Source organism: Lemur catta, chromosome 23 (assembly GCF_020740605.2).
Source record: "Lemur catta isolate mLemCat1 chromosome 23, mLemCat1.pri, whole genome shotgun sequence".
Lineage (NCBI taxonomy): Eukaryota > Metazoa > Chordata > Mammalia > Primates > Lemuridae > Lemur > Lemur catta.
In genome coordinates, this window is record NC_059150.1 from 15,410,249 (window position 1) to 15,436,491 (window position 26,243).

The following is a 26,243-nucleotide window of genomic DNA, read 5'->3' on the forward strand; positions in this document are numbered from 1 at the left end:
AAAATACAAATTTCAAACTCATGGCATAACATATAGTTTGAAAGTTTCAAAAGTTTAGGTTTGGGAGGTTTCTAACATATTTGGTCAAGGTAAACAGGGTATATAATGACCAGATTTTAAAAAAATCACTCACTTTTCTGGCTCTTAGCACAGAGAAAGAGAAAGGAAGGAAGCAGAGGACTGACAAAACCATTGGAAGTTGGGGTGGGTGCCTGGTGTTCTGCTCTTCCTTCTTCTCCAGCAGTCCCCAGTTTGGAGGAAGTGAAAATAGAGGTGTGACTCTGTTCCACCTTCAGGTAAAACTGCAAAAGGCATCAACACGCTAGCATCACCCTTGTACACAAGGGTTCGGGAGGAGTAGACATCTGTGATGGGTCTAGCTGGGGAGCATGATCTAGTTTACTAGAAAAGAATGTGACCTACACAGAGACCAATGTTCTCTACATGCCCCATGTGAGCATACGTTCAGCTAAGACAGTCAAGTCAACAACCCAGCAGTGACCTCTGTAGACTTACGACTGGAAGTAGATGAAGCCTGATTATATCAGCAACCTATGAAGACTGATGATACGTAGGGTTACTGTGTATCTCAATAAGAATTCCATAGTCACCTGTGATATTTAAAAATCAATTGGATGTCAAATAAAAAAGCCAATCTCAAGCTTTTTAAAATCCTGAGCTCTAAAAAAGATGGTATATTTGGTTAAACATGTGTGTATCCCTGCTGCCCCTCCCCCACTTGTCGGAATAAGAAGCTAATAAAAAGGTAAACACATTGGAAATTTCCATCCATTTTATCCCTACCCTTACCGACTTCTTTTCATTTTGAAGACAAGGGGCTTTTGTGGCAAGCAACTATACAATTGATATTTATCGATGGAGTACTTGTGAGTACCCAGTCCCATACTTATTCCAAAGTAGGATTCCCTGCTTCTAAATGGAGAAGGAAAGGCTCATATCTAGGCTTCACAGGGGTAGGCCAACAATCATGTGAAAAAAAATATTTTTTCTAGAAGAAGAAAACTAAATGGGAGGGCAGTTGATGGGTTGATGAGAAACAGTTCTTTGAATCTGGGAGAACACACAGTCAGCCTTCTAGTGAAGGCACCTGGGAATTCATTTTTATGCTGAACTTTAATGCAAAATTGGACACAGTTTTTATTTGTTTATTTCGTAGAGTGTTAAGCCAGATTAGGTCTCTTGTCAATTTATGTAACTTGGAGCTGGCTTTCTCCACTATTAGCTGGTGAACACATACGAAAACTTGTTTAATATTAGCCTTAGAAATGTATAATTTGGAATGTAAACCTACTGCCAAAGGAGAGGGAAAAACTTAACGCATTCCAAGAAATAGAAAGTCTTTTTTTTTTTTTTAATTATCTCCTGTATCAGATTGCCTGGACCACTACTTCATTTCAGTAGTATGGAGAACAGGATGTAGACTTATAATAGTGTTATATATTACTTAAACTCTCTCAGTATATGGGGTGATATAATGTGAGTAATGAAATGTTATTTTCTAACTGAATTGTGAACTGAGAATACAGAAATGGGATTAGATTTTAGGAGGGGAATTTTAGGGTAGACTTTAGTACAGCTTTTAAACTGCTGGAAGGTGTTTTTTCAAGAGGTCTTGGGAATTGTCAAGAAGGTAAATCTTTCGGGTGATAACACAAATATACAAAAATCCAAACTGAACTGAGAAGATGACAGATAGAAAACCCTCTACGGTTGTTGGAAAATAATTATTTCTGGAAGAAGCAACCGGAGCAAATAACACCTCAAGGAAGGCACTAAGATTTCAGAATTTCTCAGAACTAAGATCCAGTCTCTGATGTGCTAGATCAGCCTTATGACTGAAGCCAATGACCTGGTGAAACTGTGACATGTTTCCTGTCTTCAGCATCTATGATTTGTAAGATAATGCCAACTATTCTGAAAATATGTGCAGTGTTTGGCTATTTTTCTATCAATGAAACTTGTTGATCTTTTCACTAAATAGATGCCAGATAATTTAAAAATAATCAAGATGCTAGTGTTTTGACTCACTATCATCCTAAAAGACCCCTATGAAACGTAACTCTGAAACGTCTTTGTTCTTTGATTGTAGAAAAATATGCTAGAGTAAAAATTTCAAAAGCTAATATCCAAAAGCAAGCTGATTGGAGAAAGCGAAATGCTTGTTCAACAAAAATTTTTCTTTATTTGTTTGTTTGTTTTGCTGGTGAATATGTGTAGGGGGGTGGTTTCTGCAGGTGTGTTGCTAGGAATGAGAAAGTTCAACCGTTGGATTTTATCACCAGACACATAGTGTCAAATCCTGGTTTTCTAGCTTCCATTTCAGAATCATCTTGGGTGCTTTTTAAAAATTCAGATTCCTGGGCTTCAAGACAGACCTCCAGTCAGAATCTCCAAAGGGTTCAAAGCTCAATAATCTGCATTGTAAACGAGATCCACAGATGATTTTGTATACCTTAAATTTATGAATAACATGTCCAGTAAAAATTATGTTGGAAAAAAATTTTATTCCAGTTCAGATCACATTTTAAATGAAACATGGAGATCTTTAAATTGTCTTTAATGCTTCAAATCTGATTATAAATACTGGAAAGAGGGTGGGATCATGGGTATTAGTACAAATGCAGACTTGTCTCCAAACTATGTCTATTGTGCAAAAGTTTTACAATTTATTTCCCAGTCTTTATAATTGTTTCACACACATCTAATTTGACAGCCTTTTTTTTTTCTCTTCTCCTTTCCTTTTTTTTTTTTTTTTTTTTTTAACTGACTCACCTTTATGGGAGTCTTTCCAACATATTCAATGTAAATTTCAAAGCTGCACAATCTTAACGTGTACTTATATTTTATTGGCTTTTGTAATAATCAAAGTACATAAGTACCTTAAAAAACACAATTGGCATAAAAACATTTGGGAACAAGCACAACTGACTCTTGATAACCAAGCCGGTGGTAGTGGAAGTGGGTGAGAAATGGGTCTCCTGGTGCCAGGCACTCTGTTTACCAGTAAGTGTAGTTTATAGAGGAAATTCTTAAAGAATTGGTTGATCTAATCATTTAGTAAGAGAGATACTATTGTATTATAATTCCCTTTTAATATATGAGGTTACCATGGCACTAAGAGTAAGCAGTTAGGATACATACTCTCTGAGTGACAGAGATAACAAAACCAAGTCACCCTAAGGGAAAGCTGGTCCCCTTTGTCCTATGCTCCCTGTATATGTGCCTCCTTAACATAATTTCCTTCCCAGGACTAGCTTTTTCGGGTAGAGTAAAACACTTTCATCTATTTGTGATTGGAGGAATCTTGCAATCCTCCCATCCAAGAAGTATTTCCTCTTGTAGCATGTTACAAGGCCTGACACGTATACATTTGTTCTGTTGTCTAATTCTACGGCTTGCAGTCCAAAATGAAATGTAAACTACATTGGCTGAGAGGGTCAGCATACTAATCTTTTTCAAACATAAAATGCTTAGTTAGCCAGGGTAATGCAGAGTTCTATGAAAAAAGAACGTGCCAGCACATTTTGGTCACACCCAGCAGGCCTGGAAACATAGGTGGCTGAAACCCTGACCCCAGAGATAACATGAGAGGACTCTGAGAAAGGGAGAAAAAGAAACAAATCACTTTTCCCCATTTCATACTGAAGGTAGGATTTGATTTTTTCAGCCTCGGTAACCCTTGACGTTTAAGAATCCAAAACATTTGCCATTTATTGACCAAATGAAAAAAAATTTTTTGGCATCCTTTTGCATAAAACTTACATTGACTATAGAATAAGTCTAAACCTTTTGAACTGTCTTAAAGGCTCCATCATCATCTGACCCTCCTGTCCTCTCCAGCTTCCTCTTTCTCAGAGTTCTCACCATTTCAGAATACAACAGGCTCTTTCAGGACTTTGCATAGAATTGCAAATGCGTCCACTCAGAAAACCCCTCTTTTCTTGTAGGTCCTGACTAAACTGTCACTTCACCTATTAAGACTATTTGTATACTTCTGGACATAATCTGTCACTCTCTTTTTTGTGATGGCAATATCACCTTGTGTATGCTTCTATTGTTGATTCATTGCACTGGTTTTTATTGTACTTATTTTTGTTTGTTTGGAATATTACCTATCACAATGTACCAGCATCTTATTTATTTTTAGATTTTTAGAGATTTAGGGGATAAATGGTTTTTGGTTACATGGATGAATTGTACAATGGTGATGTCTGGGTTTTTAGTGTACCCATCACCTGAATAGTGTATATTGCACCTGATAAATAGTTTTTCTTCCCTCAACCCCCATAAACCCCCTTTCTGAGTCTCCAGTGTCCATTGTACCACTCTGTGTGCCCCTGAACACCCATGCCTTAGCTCCCACTTACAAGAGAGAACATGCAGTATTTGGTCTTCTCTTCTTGTGTCACCTCACTTAGGTTAATGTCCTCTAGTTCCACCCAAGTTGCTGCAAAAGACATTATTTCATCCTTTTTAAATGGCTGAGTAGTATTCCATGATGCACATATACAACATTTTCTTTATCTACTCCTTAGTGATGGGCACTAAGGTTGACTCTGTATCTCAGCAATTGCCAATTGTATTGTACCGTATTTTAAGTCCTCTATTACTCATCTGTCTCCCTTACGGCTGGAATGTCTATCTCATCTCTATATTTCCAATGCTACTTAGAAGAGTTGCTTTTAAATTAACTGATGAGAGCTCTAGGCCACCAGCATTTAATCATGGGTTCGTAATAAAAATAGAGTTAAAGAGTGTTGATCCATATTCTTGATCTGTAGTAAACAGGTTCACTGCACCATGATCTCACCTAGCAGCTATAACAGCCACTGAGACCAAAATAGTCTGTGTAGGTAGCCATTTAAGGAGGATTTTTCTCTTTTTAGTGTTCATGCCCTGGAGGAGTTACCTTTGCCCCACTGGAAAATGTATTTCTTACTGTAATTCAACCTGTCTCTGATGCCTTTCAAGAACTCTAACCTTGTAACCAGAAGGTCATGCATCTAAAATATTTGTGTGAATTTTTCTGCCGTCATTTGTGGGCTGCAACTCTTTAAGCCTTGCAGAGCAGGGCTGCTCTGTTCTCTGACTTTTGTGCTGCTTGCATCTGATTCACGGACATCAACAATGCTTCAGCACTGGCAAATCAAACACTGTGCACCGGTAAATCAAAAACTGTGCCAGACAATGTAGTCTTTTTCTAGTTTGAATGCTTCATGCATGAGAAAAGTTATAAGCTTTTCATTAGAATATCAAATGCTGCCAGAGTATTTGTTAAGACAAGCTATTCAGTGTATAACAAAATAAGTTTATTTTTTTCTAGTCAAAAAGGGATAATTTTTCATACAATCAAGAAGGTATAAGGGAGACAAAGTCATTAAGTCCACCTCTACTCACTTACCTTTTATAAAAAATCAACATGATTATAAACTCACAAGAGTTCTCAGTATTTCTGGTTCAATTGGTTGGGGCTGGAGCAAGGATAGCCAAAGTCAAATGAAGGTAGGTTTTGATCTAAAGTTTTATTCAAGATTTGATTATTTCTTTTACTGGAATTTTTCAGCCAATGTCTAAAAGAGTCAAATTCAAATCCATAAGCAAAAATCTTGGTGAGGTTGCCATGTAGGAACCCACTGAGGTTACAGAGATAATGTAATGTTTCTTTACCTCTGAAATTGTTGTTTTGTGTTTATTCATGTGACATTGTTCTAATCCTTGGACAAATGCCCCCGAAACTGGCAGAGATTTTTGTACCCACAGGAGGACTCAGCATAGCCCATAGGAAAGCAGAATGAGTTCATTTCCCTGCACCATATTGATTCGGGCACAGGAGCAGGAACAGACCCAGTCTTCCAGTCATGCCAACGTGCCCAAACCAATGCTTGAGGAAGCCAGGGCCCATGTCGAAGGGCCCATGGTCAGACACAACACTGACCACATAGTACATGCATTTCAAGAGGTCTTCAAAAGAACTTGTTTTAACTTCCACCAAAGAGCTGTTAACTGTCCAGCTAACTAAAATCAGAGGATCTTTTGGAAATATTTTTTGGGATGCCCAAATCTTAAACTTAGGACATTATACAATATTATTTATCATAACACCTCTTACTCAAATTTAGCACCAGACTGAAGAAAGATAATGACATCTAAATTATGAACTTTTGCTCTGTGCAAAGCAGTCTTACACTTTGCAGATGCTAACTCATTCAATCCTCAGGATAAATCCAATGAAGAAAGTATTATTAGCTCCATTCTACAGATGAGGTCAAATTGGTTAAGTAAATTGCCTGAGGTTACACAGTGAGTAAATGGCAGAGATAGACTCCAGAGCCTGGGCTAATAATTATGCTAATAATTCAAAGTGGCATTATTTATAAGATTTATTATCATCTAGATCTCTGACAATAGAAGATAGGGACATAAATTATGAATCATCTATGAGATTGAAGACAATGTAGCCATTAAGTAATTAGTAAAAGTGTTCTTGTTGACATGAAAAGATAAAAGTAAGTTTCAGAGCCATGTAATGGTATGCATCAATTTTTATAGAAAAGATAAATATAAATTTAAATTAAAATATAGATTATAATTAATTTATAAATATTGTATAAAATCTAGGACATATGACAAAATGTTAACAGGGGTTATTTGTAGAAGACGGGAGAATGGGTACTTTTTCCCATTCTGTTTACATTTATTTTCTCATTTTTGCTATAATAATCATAGGTTGTTTTATTTTAAAAGTGACATAAAGTACAAGTAAAAAGAGTGTCTCTAAAAATAAGTGGTTTTGTATTAAAAATGGAGTTCTTTTGTGATAAGGCAGAAGAAAACTTAAGAATTTATATTATCAAATAGCAAACTAGCAACCAAGAAGGGAAAACACTCTTTACATGCCCATGGGAAACCCCACAGAAAGGCCCAGGACTTGGGTGATGTCCCCGGCTACAGCCGAATTTCACAGACTTGCTGGGCCCTGGTATCACATCTAGGCATTCACTTTTCCTAGACATCATATCTCATAAGAGATGGAAACAATCGTTCTAAATTTAACTGATTGGAAAACAGGAAGAAACGTAGACAAGCCCATTGTATAAAGGAACTGTAATCTATGAAAGGCACAAAAGCCCATTTTCTTATGGAATGCCCACAATGGAATTTTTTCAGGGCACAGAAAGTATCTTTGTCATTGACCCTTTACAATACTCTGGAAACGGTTTTGAATTTTCTCAACTCTAAAAGAATAGAACCATTGCTTTCTGACTTGGATACTTAAGTGGCCAGGGGAAGGGGGGCAGTAACTAAGAAACATGGAAGAGACATTTTTGTTTGTAGTAGACGAAGGGGCTGGGGTTGTTTTGCTGCAGTTGTGGAGGGTCTTTGACTTTGTGAGCAAATGCTGGTGTCCAGAGGGGATCTAGTGAGTCTGACTCCAGCCCAGTTTCCTTTACAAATAGAAACATGTGTGGCCATTCAATTGCCAGGTATGGCACTGTCCTGGTTGTCCTTTCTTTGTCCTTTGCTTCCCCTGTTCACCCCATCTCTAATATGTGAGCATCTCCCAAGACTCTCTCTTCCACCTTCTATTCCTTTATTCCCTGTGGATTCCATCTCCTCTCCTCCCACAGAGAACTCACCTGCTCTTCCACCTGCACACCTTCACAAATAACTGTCAAATTGATGTCATCAGTCCTGGGACAAGCAGGGAGAGCTGTATGGAGGAGGCAGGCTTTTTGAGAGGGGGTGGATTCAGCTGGGAGACCATGTGCAGGGGAAAGGGACTCTCAGATAAGGGAAACAGTACTAGCTAAGCCACCAAGAAGTAGAGAAGTCCTGGGGGTGTGAGGAAGATGCTAGTTTGATAGGAAACTCGTTCATTGAACCTTGGAGACATCAATAATCAATGCTTTTTGTTTGTTTGTTTGTTTTCCTGTTACACCTCCATGTTCCTTTTCTTGTTTCTGGGACTCCAACCATCTCTGCCTGCACAATGTAGGTTTTTGTCTGAGATAAGCATAAATACTGCTTTTATCAGCAACATCATTTTGCTCCATAAATGCCTTGGTTGTCCTTGAAACAATGGAAGAGAAAAACCTAGTGGCTGAAGCTTCATTGTATACACACTGACAAGTGCTATGCAGTATATTTGACATTCTTTGGCATAGATATAATTATGGCTTTAGTTCCTGCTATTGTTTGGGGGTTTGTGCCCTCCAACTCTCATGTTAGAATTTGATCCCCAGTATTGGAGGTAAAGCCCAACCGGAGGTATTAGGTTATGGGGGTAGATCTCTCAGGAATAGATTAATGCCCTCCCCAGGGCAGGAGGGGCTGAGGAGTGAGTGAGTAGTTCTCACTTTCTCACTCTATTAGTTTCCATAAGGGAGCTGGTTGTTAAAAAGGGTCTGGCATTGCCACTCCTCCTCTTGCTTCCTCCCTTGCCATGTGATTTCTGTACACGCTGGCTCCTCTTCATCCTCCAGCAGGAGTAAAAGGAGCCCAAGGCCCTCACTAGAAGCCTAGCAGATTCTGGCACCATGCTTACTGCACAGCCTGCAGAACCATGAGCCAAAAGGCCTCTTTTCTTTATCAATTACCTAGTCTCAGATTTTCCTTTATAGCAACAGTAAATGGACTATGACAGTTCCCCACCCCATGCCCCCCACACGCAAAGGAAAAAAAAGTTTAAAGGGAAAAGTACTAACAAACATCATTATGGATATAGATTTTATATGACCTCCAAAGTAAAATAATAACTTATTTGTATCACAATGAAGCATAATCCAAAATAGCAGAAAAGCAACATCCATAAATTGAAATAGGTAAAGATCCTTAAAAGGATAAGAGCCATTTAGTAATAGAGTTTAAAATAATTGCAGGGGACTGGAGTGCAAAAACAAACTCTACACCCACGGTTCCAAATCTCTGGTTCCACAAGAGAGGCAAGCACATCTGTTTCCGCACACATCTGGACCTATACTGGCTGCCCTCCACCCTTAGACCGACACCCACAAAAGCTACAGGGATAACCTACCATTGAATAGCAGGCTCTCCTACTTGCGTGTAGTATGAAATCATAAATCCTGCATTATTTCAGATGAGCAGTGAAAATGGAAAACTTGAAAGTTTGTACTTTCCACAGGAAGTCTCAATCCTCCCTGAACAGATGATTTTGATTTTGGAGTACACAGTGGGCCTTTAACTTCTTCAGCTTCAGGGGGATGTTAAATTCCAAGTCTCCTTCACTATCCTAAAGAAACAGCAATAAAACATGTTTCAGGATTCAATTCCTTCGGCTTCAGAGGCTGAGATGGATGAACTAGTTTGGGGGAAATGAGACATGACCCAACCCTTCACCTAAACAAAATGACTCCAAATTGAACTTTTCACAAAGTTCACAACGCTACGTCCTAGAAACTTTTTCTCTTTAAAAGAAATCCTGATTTCACATTATAGACCATTCTATTCCAATTGCGCTTAGAAGTAGAAGACCTGAACTGAAATGAAAAGGAGGGTTGGATTTCTTTTCTCTTACCAGTATTGACCAACAGTATGGAAGACCAAGAAAGAATCAGAGAGGATATTCTCCTTCTAACCTATCCCTGGGGCCATGACCTCTGGAAAGTTTAAGGTATTCGTAAGCATTCATTTCATTAAAAACAAGTCTTCAGGGCAATTTTTAAGCTTTTATATCCATGTATTTAAAGATGTGTTCTGAATCAAACTAGCTTAACATCAGTTCATCTTAGAATTTCTTTTAAACTATAAAATAATTCTTCAAGCCATTGGAATTGACCATATATGACCATATAAGAAGTACTGCTATCAAAATAAATGAATGAAAAAGTACATAGGTTATGACCCTAAATGTTTGCAAGTAGTGAGTGATTATTTTTTATCATACCTGTGGTCTGACCTGTGGACAACAGCCTGGACTGTAAGACAACTGGTCTGGATTCGAGGTATTGTCTATGGCCATGGAAGAGAGAAAATGTTACTTGCTCTTATGGGGAATGAATGTATATATTTAACTCTTCCATTGAGAAAAGGACCACAGAACTACAGAAAGCACACTCAGAGGCAGTTAGACTAGGAGTCAGTTCCTTACTACACTAATGTGAATCTGGACAAGCTATTTAATTTCAGAACCAACTCCTTTTTCTTATTTTGTAGAAGTGACAGGTATCTACTTCATCCTTTTGTAAAATACCTACACATAATAGGTACTCAATAATAGAATATGCTAGCTCTACTAAATTCTGGTAGGCTAAGCTAATCAGACATTGACAGAAACAAGCAACAATTACCACACAGTAGGGTACATTTTTTTTTAATTTTTATTTTTGAGACAGGATCTCTCTCTCTGTCCCCCAGGGCTAGAGTGCAGTGGTGTCATCATAGCTCATTGCAACCTCAAACTCTTGGACTCAAGTGATCCTTCTGCCTCAGCCTCCCCAGTGGCTGGGACTACAGGTGTGAGCCACCATGCCCAGCTAATTTTTCTGTTTCATGTAGAGACAGGGTCTCATTCTTGTTCAGGCTGGTCTCAAACTCCTGTCCTCAAGAAATCCTCCCACCTCAGCCTCCCAAAGTGCTAGGATTACAGGCCTGAGCCACCATGCCTGGCCCAGTCGTATACATTTTTAAGAGGATATTTGAGCTTAATTCAAGAAAGGTCTTAATTCTCTTAGTTGTTTTTAAAGATCTATCTTGTGTCTTCTTTGGCAGCAAAGAATTCAAAGTGTGCTCAGAAATGGCAGAGATAAGAAGAAAAATGGAGCCAGGGAGTGGAAGAGAGATACCCTTCAGGAATTGGTGGGTTCACTGACAAAGTAAATCTGCCTGTGGCTTACAATCGGAGAGAGGAGAGGACGATTAAGTGCCTGCTAGGGGGAGACCACAAAGGAAAGCCAGGGAGGCTAGGGACATATTCTTTGGTAGGTGTCAAGACAGGTGGGGATGTATTATAGTACTTTTGCAGCCTTAATAGTGACTATCTCATTATATGGGGGGAGGGGTGGGAGAAGATGAATGACTCATTTTAAGTAAAAGAAGATAGTACTTAACGTAAGGAGGATCAAGAAGACAAAGATGTAATACTAAGTATCTGATTTGAAGAAACCATATTTTTAAAAAAATCCCCAGCAAAGCTTTTCTTGCTTTCTTTTTAGAAAGTTGAATGAACTAACAGTGATTTCTGTAGAAAGGGGTATCACAGAGGGGACAAAGGTATTGCTAAACCCAAACCTATAAATTCTATACTTGTTTAAAAATATAAAACTAACGTGGGTATTCGCTCTCTGGGATCAGTCAGATAGCTTCAGCAATTCTTATACTGGATCCAATTACAAATTTGACAAAAAGTAAATTTTAATGAAATTGTGTTGCGATTACAATGCTGTTCAATAAATTATTCTCTGTACTTTTCTAAAAGCTTGAAATACTTCAGATGTTTTTAAATAAAAAAGAAGAAAAGAAATTGTAAACATAAAAGACACACATGGTCCTGCAAGTTCAGATAATCCCACTGGGGCAGTGTTTAAGTAATTGATTTTGAGTAACTTTGGCCTGCAAGTGAAGTCTTACTGCTTTCCCAAGTAGTCTGGGGACTGAATGGGAATGCAGATGGTGTGATGGAAAATTTTAAAGACTTCACCCAAAATACTCTATTCTTTTATTTCACCTTGTTGACTTGAACAAAATAAATCTATGTGCCTGTAATTCCAAGAAGCATCTGTTTCTTGTGGATATACAAGGTCTGAAAATGTATAGCATATGTTTAAGTTGCACCAAGAAATATGACCACAATAAACTCAAGTAAACCTCAAACACATCTATCTCAAAGGGCTTGTGCCTGCATGTTTGCATGTAAAGTGCGTAGGCAAGACCACATTTGCACCAGACATCATTAGTGTCATCATTTCTACTCTGTTGAATTCGTGTAGCATTGTGTTCTCTACTTTTCTCAAGAGAATTAGAAAGGAGGAACTCTTGGTTTGCTCTAAGTAAATACTCCTTTCCTGTCATGGTTTCCTCCAACCTCCAACCAAGATTCTCACTGTGTTTCAAGTAGTTTTTTTGCTACTATGCAGACAATATATAGCAACTTGTTTACTGTAACTCATACCTCCCTTTCCCTAGCAAGTAACATCTTGATTCACCCATTTCTACACCTCATAAGTGATGAGTCATAGTCTCCACTGGCTGCATCATCAAAAACTCATAATCAAAACCATGTTTTTGCAATGTGAGTTTTCTGTGCTAGTGAACTTTCTCAGCTTTATAGATCCCATTTGATGTAATTCTTACATAAGTCACCTACTCCTCACATAGGCAAAGACAACTCTTTACTTACTTTGCATGGCCATAAGTCATCTGCTTTTACACCACAGCTATATTTTACCTTTCCCGGAAGAAAACACTCCTGTTCAATTCCTGTATTATGAAAATCTCTCTGTTTTATTTTTTCAGAAGAAGATCTTATCTCCCCAAACTATTGAATGTTATGTGTAGAGAAAGCATTAGAAATGTATTCTAGTGGAATCTTTCCTGATGTCAGATAAGATAGAGACTTGCAATTCAATTGAAATATATTTCCATGCTTTAGGTCTCAGGTTACTTTTAAAATCTTTAACAGTAGCCATCTTTCATAATTTGGAACTGACGAAATAACATTGTTTATTTAATTTGTTTCGGTATTATTTAATAATTCCCAACTCAGATTTTTGGGAAATTCTCTTTTTTCCTATGTACTGATCCTTGATCAACTTAATGAATAATTTTTGTTTGAGAGAGCTGGGCCTGTGTGTTCTCTTTGTCCTCTCTACTTTCCACCCCCAAATGAGGACTTTCCAACTTCTGGTTCCATACAGAACTGAAATTTCCCTGGGTATGAGGGCTGTTGACTACACTTGTGTCATTATGGAAGAAGAAAGCGCTCAGTGGAAATATTAGTCTATTGCTGCTACAAGAAATTATCACCAATTTAGCATCTTAAAACAATACACACTTATTATTTCACAGTTTGGTAGGTCAAAAGTCTGGTTGTCCTTGACTGGGCTCTCTGCTCCTTTTCTTACAAGGTCAGAATCAAGGTGTTAGCTCTTATGAGGAGGTCCTAAGGATCCACTTCCAAGACCATTCAGGTTGTTGGCAGAATTCAGTTTCATGCAGTCAGAAGACTGAGGTCACTATTTCCTTGCTGACTGTCATGCAGGAGTCATTCTAGAGAACCACCACATTCCTTGGTTTATGGTCCCTTCTTTCATCTTCAAAGCCAGCAACAGGGGGTGGAGACCTTCCCACACTTTGAATCTCTGGACCTAGCCACCGCTCCCTCATCTCTCTGCCTCTCCTTCTGCTGCATCGCTCTGACCCTAGCAGGACAAAGTTCTCTGCTTATAAGGGCTTGCATGATTATTGCTTAGGCCCACCTGGATAATGCAAGATAATCTCCTATTTTAAGACACACATCCTTTGACCATGTGAGATAACACATTCATAGGTTTTAGAGGTTAGGGAGTAGAAATTTCAGAGGGGGGTGTTATTCTGCACAGCAGAGTGGGAAATGTTTTTCTTTTTCTGTAAGTAGTGTGGGCATCAGGAGATGAGAACTTGAACAAAACAGAATGTTTTCCTCTGCTATGACTTTAGCTGCCAAAAAAAAACTATTAACCAGGCAAAATGATATCTCTGAGGATCCTGGGGAAATTCTCATGGTGACATTTTAAAAGACAGGAGTTCAGTTACCATGGGCTTTCCTGAAATCTAAATCATTTGATGGCGCTTTCTGCTAATAACACCTTTTGTAAAATGCCGTGTTAAGATCTATCAGGTTTATTTTCCAGGGCTTAAGAGGGATTTCAATCAATAGAAGTATGTGAGGCCTTAGGAACTTGTACTCTTTGTTTAAGAGGCGTATTTATGATTTATAAAAAAGAATCTTTTTTTTTTTTTTTGGTGCTGATTTCGGGACTGGAAGATGGTGGTATAAGTGGGTCTCAGGTTGAGGTCCGAGAAAGTTTAGAGTGGATATGAAGATTGTGGAAAGGAAATTTATCTATACTGATCAGTCCTACCCTCAACTACTGTTAAGTGTATGAGTGTGGCTTAGGTGAAGGGTACAACTGAGCACACCTGCCTGGTGTCCATCACATGAATGTGTCCAGGACAGAGACAATGGTCAGCAGCCCTGGGGGTCAGGGATTTGCCAGTTTTGAAAAGGAGTCCATCACTAGGAGCTCCCAGGCTCTGTCTTCCCATCATCTTTCTCCCTATCGGGCGTGTCCTGCATAGCAAGGATTAATGTTCGGGTTCTAGGTTTTGGTCTTCTCATTGTTCATACTTAAATAATTGCTATGATTTGAACCCAGAAATGTAAAGGCTATGAGATTCCCTGGCATCCTTTCATATCAGCAATAATTAGAGTGCGGAAGGAGCTTTAGGTAAAGAAACCATTAAAGACATTCCTCACCTTATTCCTCCTCTGCCCACTGATAGGTGGGCAGATCACAGCAGATCTTTTCGTACTAAATTAGTTCCTCAGCCATGGGTCTTTAAGGCATTTCTAAGGTTTTGAGCTTTTATTTCGCCCTATGAATTTTTTTTTAAAGAGCCAGGAAGTATAGTCATTCCCCCATGAATTTTAAGATCTAGGTAACATTTGAGTTATTTTCCTGGACACCTTTGGAACACCAGGGGTTAATCCAGCCCTCCGTTTGCAAGTCTTTCTGTGCAACAGTGAGTGGGCGCGCTTGAACCCCTCCCCCAAGAAGCTCCCCTTCCCCCCAGGAGACAGGCTCGGCAACAGAGATTAACAGGGAGCTAACTGCAGGCTAGTAGCCAAACCAGAGTGATAAGCATCCTGATTTTGATGGAACACTTAAAAATCATTTTAAATTCTCCAGACCTAATGCAATTAAAGGATGTGGGGGTGGGAGGTCTTCTTGTGGGTTATACAAATAACTTCACTCCAGTAACTCCTCTTAACCTAAGATTAGAAAGGGTTGCACTTATGGGGGAGGGGTCCCAGTCCTATCAAACTTGCTATCACGTGGCCTGCCTTTACTCTTAAACTGGGTGGTTTTTGTTTGTTTGTTTTGGTGGTTACAGAACCTGGCTTATTTCTATCCGTCGATTAGAAAATACCCCATTTCTCAGGGAAGAGCTGTGCAAGTGCAGTGTGTCCTGGTTTACTGCACTATCTTTGGCTGTGCTGTTAGGACGCCATCTTACATTTGTCTTTCTGTTTACATGGGGGCTGTGATAAGAAGTGAGGCTGACAAACTCCAGTTCGTTTCTGCAGATGAGGATGCTGAACAGGAAACACTTTTTAGAGGCCCTCATGACAGAATTTTCTCAGAAAGCTCTGCTGATCGCGTATTTTTAAAAAGTATTACTGGCTTTTATCACAGTGGGTGTTGTTGGAAGGAGCTATAGCGGATGATGTCTAAAGGTACAAGGCAACGCTATAAATGGGAGTTTGAAGAAGATGGGAGACCCAAGCCCCTTTTTTATTTTTGCTTATTCCGGAAGCTCCACCCTTACTAGCAGTTTGAGAACTCTGAAATTCTTCACACACAGGCAAAGCCCAGGCATAACTGTGATTGTGGTCAAGGCCACTCTCACAGTGCTTGGTATCCACAAACTTCCACAGTAGCCCCAGCAGCACGGTCATTTCTGAGAGAATAGGCCAGGTGGGAAGAAGGGTAGAAAAGAGATTAAGCTGCTGCACGCAAATACAGCCATGAGATCTGTTAAGATAGTGAAGTGCTCCCGTAATGGCTAGTAAATAGTTCCAATGATGGGCCCTCTAATTGCCTTCCCTGGTCCCCTGCACCCTCCCATCAGTGCTCAGCCATTAGCCATACTGGTGTCAACGATTTTGAATAGCATCCCTGGAGAAGAGGAAAAGCCGTCCACAGTTTTCCTTGAGTGTGGGCATGGGTTTGGAAAGCAGAGTTTAAGCTTTATCTGAACAAAGGGAAAAGGCTGATCTGGGCTCTGCAGAGGACAACGGATTGCCTTCCCAATGTCCCAGAGAGCCACTCTCACGGTAAACAACGTGTGTGCACACGTTATGTGAAAAACAGAATCAGATTTTACTTCAAGGGATGAGGGCATGCCAATGAAATGCTTTAAACGCATGCCACTTGCCTTCACTCTGAAGTGGTTATGGAATTCTGAATTCTTACATTTTGCTAGCAGTGGGGAAGGCCCAGGAGGTGGATAAGGAAGGTTTCAAAGAAAATTCCATCATGAAATTCAACCATATGGCTCAGTATCAGGCTAAGAATTGACACCTGGGCATCTGAAGTCAAATATTTGGCTTAGATATCAGAATGACCGCAGAGAGTTATTCTCCAGTAGAAAGAGTACGTGCTTTGGAATCGGGCAGCTTTGGCTGTGAATTTTGGTTTTCTCTTGCTATTTGTACTAGCTCTGTGACCTCAGTCAAATTTTTAATATATAACTTCTCTGAGTCTCGGTCTCTTCATATATAAAATGGGAATAATATATAGCTCATAGGACTGTTTTTAAGGATAATGGGTTTTCTTCTGTTCACGATGTAAGAATCATCAGAGTTGGGCTGTGCAACACTCAGATACCTCAGCACTGGACAGGACAAGTGGCTGCACCAAAAAGGATTTAAAGGACTTGTCTATCATTCTTCCTCCTGTTTCTTAAAGTCTTGCCCATTTTAAACCAATCCCACTTGGGTCCGATCACTTTATTATTCCTGCCTTCGTCTTGGCACTTATGTGTTTAGCTCCACAAAGCTCTGACTACTCAACTTGATTATATATCTTTTTTAGTGCTTCTTAAATCTTTCATGTGTTTGAGATTTCTCACCTGTTACTTTGGAAACTCTTTAGGATTGGGAGCATGAGTGTGCTTAGCCATCAGTGTTGGTGACTGACAGAGTAGCCCATGGATTCTGTCTAGCCTGGACACAGCTCACTATCCTCTCCCTAGAGAGCACTGGGTAGGGGAGTATTATTGATCAGAGATGTCTTTTATAGAACATCTACAAAAGCCAGGGCTCTGTCATCTCATTTAATCTTCTGCCACACCCAACAGTGGAAGATGCTGTTATCTCTACTTCTTAGATGAGAAAACTGAGCTCTGAGAGGTTACATCACTCATCCCAGGACAGATGGCAGAGATTTGGACCCAGTTTCTCTTGTCTCCCAGTATGGTGCTCATTTGACTTTGTATTTCACTATTCCAGTAGCCCTTGGTGTGCTCTTGTTCTCAGGCTGCCCAGATGGCAGCTTGTTACTGGGGTAAAGCTCTGATGGCTGAAATTGCAGTCAATCGTTAGTGCAGCACATGATCCCTCATCATCTGATCCTGATCACCCGTTACCCAGAGTATTGCAGAAGAGTCCTTGAGAAAGGTAATGCTTAAAGCACCAAGAGCATATGTCTAATGACACCCAGTGGGTGTGGTTGGGCTATGGAGAGGGACAAGGTGCTACCAAGAAACCCTCAGATCACATGACATGTTACCAAAGGATGGCTTTTGGTAAAAGTAGAATCTAATTGAGACAGGAGAGTAACAGATTTTTGTAACTGATTATTAAACTCTCCAGTGACAGTCCTGTGTGTTCCAGGCATAGCTAAGACACAAGCACAGAGGGGGCTGAGAGGCGAGGGAAGCTGGCAAGGAAGAGCCAGGCTCTTTCCTTTATCTTCCTGGCTCAGAAGCAATGTGGTCTAAGGGCGAAGGCAATCTCTGACCAGATCCCAGCCAGGTCTTCCTTTAGATGTCTGACCTTCACAGAATCACTTAAAGCTTCCAAGCCTCAGGTCTACTCATCTGCAATGTGAGAATAATAAAAGCCACCAACTCCCTGGGTTACAGTGTGGATTAAACTAGATAGTGTTTGTAGAGCACAGAACATGTTCTATACTTGTCAGGTAGTTTCCCCTCACCCACCCCTTTATTCACATTTAAAGGCAACAATGGACTGATCAAATCTCTATAGGAAATGAATGGGAAGCAAACTCAAGGTGATGGGTATCATTTTACACTCAGACCTACACGTAGAGGGTATGGCAGGATGGGAAGCTGAGAATCTGAATGAGATTTTATCCAAGGATAACAAGCCCAGTGTGGGTTTGGATATAAAAAAATAAATAAATAAAAATAAAACTGTGATGATGCTACATTGTTTATTTTGGAGAGCCACTACGGCTAAAGCGTCACCACTCTGGTTATAGTGGTTATAGTCTTGCTTTGGGTTATAGAGATCTGTAGATGTATCCAAGAAATCGAATTTTCCCTACTAGTATTACTTGTTTCTCTGCCACAGGCTGCAGCCTTCTCTGTTCAGCAAAGAATGAACAGTAAACTTCATACACTTTATGTATATTGCAGCTATTTTTCAGCTGGTGGGGAGTTTGGGTCTAAAGCCAGCCTGCCCCGCAGACCTGGGCACTGCCCTCCATTATAGGATTCTGCTTGAGGTAATCATTTACATAAAAGAAAAGAAAACAAAAATTTAGCCAAAAACAGCCCCCCCAAGCCCACCCCTACCTCTGCTGCCATAAAGCTGATATAGCAACCGGGATTAAAATGTAACTTGAACCCAGAGAGTTGTTGTAAATAAGATGAAAGCTGCCATTTAAGGTTTTTCAATGGCACCAACTGGATTAGATCTGCTTGAGACAGGCATCTTTTGACAATCCCTGGGAACTGTGTCTGCTTACTGGAAGGCAGAATGGATGCATGCAAAGTCAATTAAAAAGCTAAATCCGTAAAAGACAGTGGCTCCACACGATTCACGCTATGCATTTTCCAAACAACCCTGGCTTTATTTATCAGAGACTTTATGCAGAGAAGTGGCAGTGTGGGTAGTGATTTGAGACTGAAATTTGAAAATCAAGGAATAAAAATAACCGAATTAATTCCTGACTGTAGAGGATCACAGAAATTCTATACCTGCCAGAGATATTTCTATAAATAATAATTTAATCTGACATGGGACTTTTTTAAAATAGCTTTTTATATTGAAATTTGAGAATTTGTATGTATGACTGTGTGTTTTTGTATGTGTGATGTTAGCATCTTAGGTTCTTACAACTTATGTCATTTCTTGAAAACTGCATCCCTTTTTCAAAAAGGTTGGTGAGTAGTACTTTTGTGGTCAGTGGAACGAGTGTTGGTGACCTGAGCTCACTTACACACTATGATTCAGGTCTGGCCAATCAAAATACAATATTCAGGGATGTGTACAAGTTCTCTCAAATTCATTAGATGCCATAAAATTTTTCTGAGACTTCTGGATCTGAGATGAGTATTCTTTCCCCTTATGCATGAATCTGAAAGGATATGAAATCTGGAGCTACATTCATCGTCTTGCCCTCAAGTGGAGCCGGCAGGCAAATAATACTAACAGCTAACCCACACTGAGCACATAATAGGTACTAAGGCAGAGTTGTAAGAGCTTGCTGTTTCTTAACTCATTTAATCTTCATGACAACCTGCCAAGTACTTTCACGCTGCTGCCATACCATGCCTGCTGTTCTTATGCTATACTGGCTTTCTGAAGCATGTGCAGTGGAAGGAGGAACAAAGAGATAGAAATCAAGTCCTGATGCCATCATTTCAGCCTCAAATTTAGCCATTATCTTAAGCTAGCACTTAGAATTTTCCATTACATGAGGCAATAAATATTTTTCATATAGGTATAAACTATAAATAAACTCCTAATCCCTGCTGCCAACTGAACAAACCTCCTTTTGGCCAATAGGACCCCAGAAAAACCTTAAAACTGAGTTCCTGGCCATGAATGGAAGAGGGGTCAGGCACACCTCCTTATGCCCCCTCCCTTTTGGAGTTTAGATACAATTGACTAGCATTAATGTTAAAACAGAGATCTTAAGACCAATAAAACAGACTCTTTGTGACAACAAGATACTAAATTATTAACAGGATGCAAGACCATGCAAGGCAAAAGTTAAATGAAACCTGCAGGCCATCAATTTGCTTAACAGATCACTGGAGTCTATACCTTATGGTTTGTCTTGGATTAACAGACTTTCTTAACTGTCTTAACTTAAAACATTCCAAGCCTTTAGACAAACTTTATTTCTTTAACCAATTACAAATCAAAGCATCTTTGACCCCACCTATAACCTGTAAGCCCCCCTTCTTCAAGATGTCTCATCTTTTTGGGCCAAACCAATATATACCTTTCATGTACTAACTTATCATTTTACCTACAATTCCTGTCTCCCTAAAATGTACGAAACCAAACTGTAACTTGATTGCCTCGGGACCACTTAAGCAAGGATTCTTGGATGTGGCTCCCTGGGACTATGGTTACTAATATTTGGCTCAGAATAAACCTTTAAATTGTTTTTACAGAGTTTGTTTTTTTTTCTGTTAGAATAGGCATGTTTTGGTGGATTTTTATGTCACCAAAACTGCAAAAGACCCAAATGACCCAGAAATGGTCAACACAGGCATTTCAATGTGCAAATAAGGAAATGGGGGCTCACAAAATTAGATTCACTTGCTCAAAACCACACAGCTAATTTGTGAGATGGGAACATAAGTTTCAGACTTTTAAGCAAATGTTCTTTTCCCTTTAATATTGATAACTGCTATTTATTGTGTGCTTCCCATTTGTGTCTAAAACCATTACCTGTTCCAGCCTCAGCAGTCCTGAGAGGTAAGTACTATTGCCATCCCCATTTGACAGATAAGTCATCTGAGATTCAGGAGGATTTATAACTTGCCTGAGGTTACACAGAGCCTCAGAGGAAGAGCTGGATGGCCCGAGAGTCTGAGAGCTGAGCTCTTCTACCACACCAAGCTGCCCTTCTGGACATAAAGCAACAGCCTGACATTGATTTTATGAGCATATCTAGAATAGTATCCAGCCGTCTTTGATCCTTTATTTTGCACTTAGCACAATAGCCTGTACATTCCAACCTAAAAGTTTAAAAATATTATTAAAATTCCACTAAAATAATGCTTTCCATTGATGCCTGGTAGTAAGAATTAACATTGCCTTTACTTCGAGATTTTACTTAATTTGGATTGATATTTTGAAAGAAGCTTTGTGGTTCAGAGGAAAGCTGATAATGCTATTTATTAGTCAAAATATATGGGCTTTAGTTTTGCTTTTTTCTGTTATAACACCATTTTGATTTTGAGTTGCTCCTTAAATACTAAGACCTCAATACTCCCCCTGAAAAACAAGAATAATATACTCAACATATCTACTTCAGAGTGTTTGTGAGGCTTTTTGAAAATTTAAATATGATGAGTTAATATAAGGGATTATATCTTACTATAAAATTACTCTTCTATTTTTACATTGGCACATACAGAGATTGATGCCTTATGGTTGTTTATATAATTTCTGTGATTTGGGAAACAGAGACATTGACATAAAAGAAAAAGGAGGAAAAACTTAGTTTCCCCTAGTTTAGTGAATTGCTGCAGGTTAGAGCCTAGCATGTAACACTAGCCATGCCAAATTGGTGCAGTGAGAATGAACCTTACTATTTGACATTTGTCATTTGCACCAACTGGATTAAAGCAACTCATCCAACAGTACATATTTTTTCCAGGAATGGAGTGTTCTTTTTTCAAATATAACATGCAAATATACAAAGTTTCAAATGACAGAAGGAAAAACAAGTTGGGCTGCAGATAAAATGTCATTGACTGGCACCCGTGAAAACTGTAGTTTTCTCTTCATTTGCACCAAAAGGGGAAAATATCCTCCACTGGTGTCTTCTCCAGGTCAGAGGTTCCTGGCATAGTGTCTTATTTCTGATCACTTTGACAAAGACTCAACTGTGGTCTGAAATTTTGGTAATGTCAACTTATGTGTACATAGATGCATTCTACCTCTCTCAAGTCCATTTCACTACCCAGCTCCCCCCCCACACACACACATATACCTTACCCTTACATATATCAAACTGAGTGGCTAGCACATCCGAGGCTCACTTAGTTATGGACATCTTTATAATAGTATCATCACCGTTGTGCTCACTGTCATCATCACATTCATCATCATCATTTTCCCGGATACGTATATAGTAATCCTTTGTAGTTTACAAAGTGCTACTCTATGAAATGCTTGTAACAAACTTGCATGGTGAGGTGAGCAACTATTATTATCACTGGTTGAATGCAAAGAGGAAAGACTTTCTAGTTAAAAGACCTTAGCTCAAGTTCTGGCTCAGCTCAGTTAAATTCAACATATGCAGATTAAGCATCACTTTGTAACAGGAATTGTGCTTGGCCCTAGACTTCTCTGACCTGAAGAGAAGCTCATGTCCCCAGAGAGTTCAGGAGCTGCCCCTTCTTCCACTCATAATGCTGATGGCTTTGGTGGTTAAACTGGTGGTTCTCAATCTTGTGTCTCAGAGTCTCAAGGTGTTCACACAGGTGGAAATAGAGTCTTCAAGTTATTAATATTTCGAAATTATAACTTTTCCCCTGGAAATTTAACTTTACCTTTGGAAGAGACTGTACATTTCTGAAGTGCTGGTTTTGCAGGGAGACTTTCTCTTTGAACAGAATAAAGAACACTCTACCGCAGGACATAAATTTGGAGCTTCCTTTAACATACCTGTCCAACCTTTTGCTGCTGTTCTATCCAACTCATGCAGTCCATAGTGCTAAAGTTTCCCCAGGCAGCATTTTCCAGAACTGCCAAAAATTGTGGTGGTGTCATGAATCTGTTTGCTGCACACAAGCCATGTGATTACCAATTTTGTTTTCAATTCCAACTCGAATGTGTTTGCAGATCTGAATACTAGCTTTTCAGGGCCTGCCAGGGATTTCTATTAATATTTAAGGAAACTGACAAGTTTCTGTAAACTGGGGAGTTGGCTGAAAATTTTTCCTCAGAAGTCCACAAATATCCACTCTACAAACTCTGTTTAAGTGAGCAGTATTTCATTTGCAGAAAGCTATAGCATGATGGAGGAGCTATACGGAAGGGGATAGGAGCCTGTTATTTTGTCCAGGTTCAAATAGCAGAACCAAGGTAAGTACACAGCAGCTGCTCTGGTTTGAAAATGGCCCCCACGCACCCCAGGTCGCAGCCCCACTACAAACCTGAGCAAGCTCCAGCCACAGAGCAGCCCACCAGCCCTTCTTCTTGATCTCATATAATGGCTCAACTCTTTGTTACAGATGGAAGAAACCAGCTCCTGTGAAGTCAGACTCCATAGTCATTGGAGTAAACAAATTATTTCTACTGTAATGAATTCCTTGTCAACCTTCAGTCAGTGTGTCACATAACTTGTGATAAAATGCATCAGGGGAAAAGGAGAGTCCCCCTGAGGGTGGCATTGTCATACTAATCTCAGGGTACTTATAAATGGTGCATAAAGGCAATCCCTGCGAAGTAGTCCCAGGAGAGCTGCAGAAGAGTCTTTTTCTCCTCTTGCACAACCTACTGTGTGTCCTGCAGGAATGACCTCCATGGCTGGACTAGAAGACTACTCAAAGGTTTCAGACCCAATACCTCATCTGCCACCCCAATGCTCCCTGCGGAACAAGTTCCTGACAATACGTGGATGTGGGGGCTGTCTATGCCTCTAGCTAGAGCTCTGTGCAGTCTGATAACATTATTAGACCCTTAATGTAGACTGCCATAACAACATTTAATGTTAAATAATTTATTAGACTAAATAATAAACAATTATAATTATCCAGAACCCAATAAATCCCTGTATTGCTCTTATATAAAGCCAGAAAAATAAAATTTGTTCTCATTCATGTATGGAATAGTTTTTACTTCCATTTCTTTAAAATATTGGAAAAATAGCTAGAAGATTTGAAATGTACCCAACACAAAGAAATGATAAATGTTTGAGGTGATGGATATCTTTAATACTCTAATTTGATCATCACACACTGTATGCATGTATCAAAATATCACATATGCCCCATAAATATGTGCAATTAATATGAATTAATTTAAAACATTTAAAAATCCTAATTTTCATGAACAATAGAACGATACGCTGCAAGGAAAATAGTACCCATAATCGCTTTTATTCTTCCTATGGCCACAATCCTTGATTGCATATGAGATTTTCTAAGTGGTTAAATTGGATAGTAGGGCAATGTATTTAATTTTTTAAATTGAAGTAAAATTTACATATAGAAAAATGCACGATTGTAAGTGTAAAGTTTATTGATTATGACAAACATATACATCTGTGTAATTATTACCCAAATCAAGATAGAGAAATAGCATTCTAATATCCAAAGCAGTACTCCATTCTGTGAATATATCATGATTTACTTATCTATTCTGTTAATGAATGTTTGAGTTGTTTCCAGTTTTTTGCTATTATTAACAAAGCTGTTATATGTACTTGTATATAAGCCTTTATGTGGATATACAGTTTAATTTCTTCTAGGCAAATACCTATGAGTGAAATTTCAGGATCATAGAATAAGTATATTGTTCAACTTTATAAGAAAATAGTAATAATTTTCCAAGAGTGGTTGCACAGTTTTTACAACCTCATCAGCAATTATTACAATTTTCATTGCTTCACATGCTCTCCAATATTTGGTGTTTGGGCTTATTTGCCATAAACCTTAGTGGGTATAAAGTGATATCTTATTATGGTTGTAATTTGGATTTGCCTAATGATACTGAGGATTTTTCATGTTTCATGTGCTTATTGAACATTTTTATAATCGTCCCTTATGAAGATGTCAGTCCGTCTTTTGCTTAATATTTAAAAAATTTTTCTTTTAAATACTTGAATTTGTGGGAATTTTTAATATTCTGTAGCTATAAGTTAGAGTTTGGATAGATGTATTGCAAATATTTTCTCCCACTCTGTGGCTAGCATTTCTATGTTCTTTAAGGATATGTTTTTGATAATCAGAAAATTTCATAGATTTTGATGCAGTTCACCTTATCCATTATTTGTCCTATAGAAGTCTTGGTCTAGTCAAGGTTTCAAAGATACTCTTCTATGTTTTTTCCTAGAAGCTTCTAGAAGTATTTACATTTAACGACTGACACTCAAAGCTTAAGTCCAGAACAGAGCGTCTTGTAGAGGCTGAGATGCCCAATGAAGTCAACGTACAAAGAGAACGCTGAGGATTCTGCAGCTTTGTGGGTCCTGAGCATTGGAGCATCATGGTTCACAGCATGACAAGTGTGAGGAGTTTCGAGGCTTTAATTTTGCTGTTATTTTTGGAGATGACTTGGGTTTCTTTAGTTTTGGCTTTCCCTAGGATCACAGTCATGCTTTGTAGCAACGGCTGCCAAGCTAAACTTTTCTCTGGGTGAGAAAGCACGTGTTTACCCACGTGCAGACCCGAGCCCCAGCGTCTTGCTGTAATTGCATCTGTAAAACCTCTTCCTCAAATATTACTCTTTGCCTCCGTGGATAAACAGCATCTTTAGCAAAAAAGACAAGTGGGCAAAGGTTTCCCCCGCACCACCAGAGGGGTAGCATTTAAAAATGGAAGTGGCTTGTGTAACCCACTTTTCTTTGGTTTTAAAATAACAGCTCACAGATTTGCATTTGTTTTTAATTCTTGGCCCTGTGACCCCTGCTTCTGTTTTACTTGATAAATTCCATCTCGCCTTCCACAGGCAACCATTCAATGCTGAGCTTTTCCTAATGTGTTTCATCAACCTTGTTTTAGGTAAGTTACCAGTTCTCTACACTGGGAATTATGTACTGAGAAGAAGAAAACTGTCTGTCAGTAATATTTTACCCCTTGGATTTTTCATTTTAAGTTATTTTTATAGCTGTCTAATATAATTACTACCTATAATTAGGCAGTATGGAGAATATAACATATAATAGAGGCCCTGGCAATTCTCTACAAAAGAGATTCTTTCCATTTTTTCTTATTGTTCCATAGCCAATTCTGAGTTAAAATACAATGAAAGATAAATCTTGTAGACCACCTATTTTGCCTGCTTAAACACACATGCATGCACAAATATTATGAGAACTAATATACAGAAAAATCACTCTTTGAAAACAAAGAAGTGATTAAGTAAATTGAGAATTATTGCTAGAAACACAAGAGGAAGCATTATTACATTATTTTCATTAATGAGAAAAAGGATAACTCCATAGAAAGATTTAGGATCTCTGACAAAGTGCTGCTGGGTGCATGACATATATTAATAGATGGAAATCAGTATGCGTATACCACACAAGCACCAAGTAATCACATTTTCTGTTAATTTTTCAAAA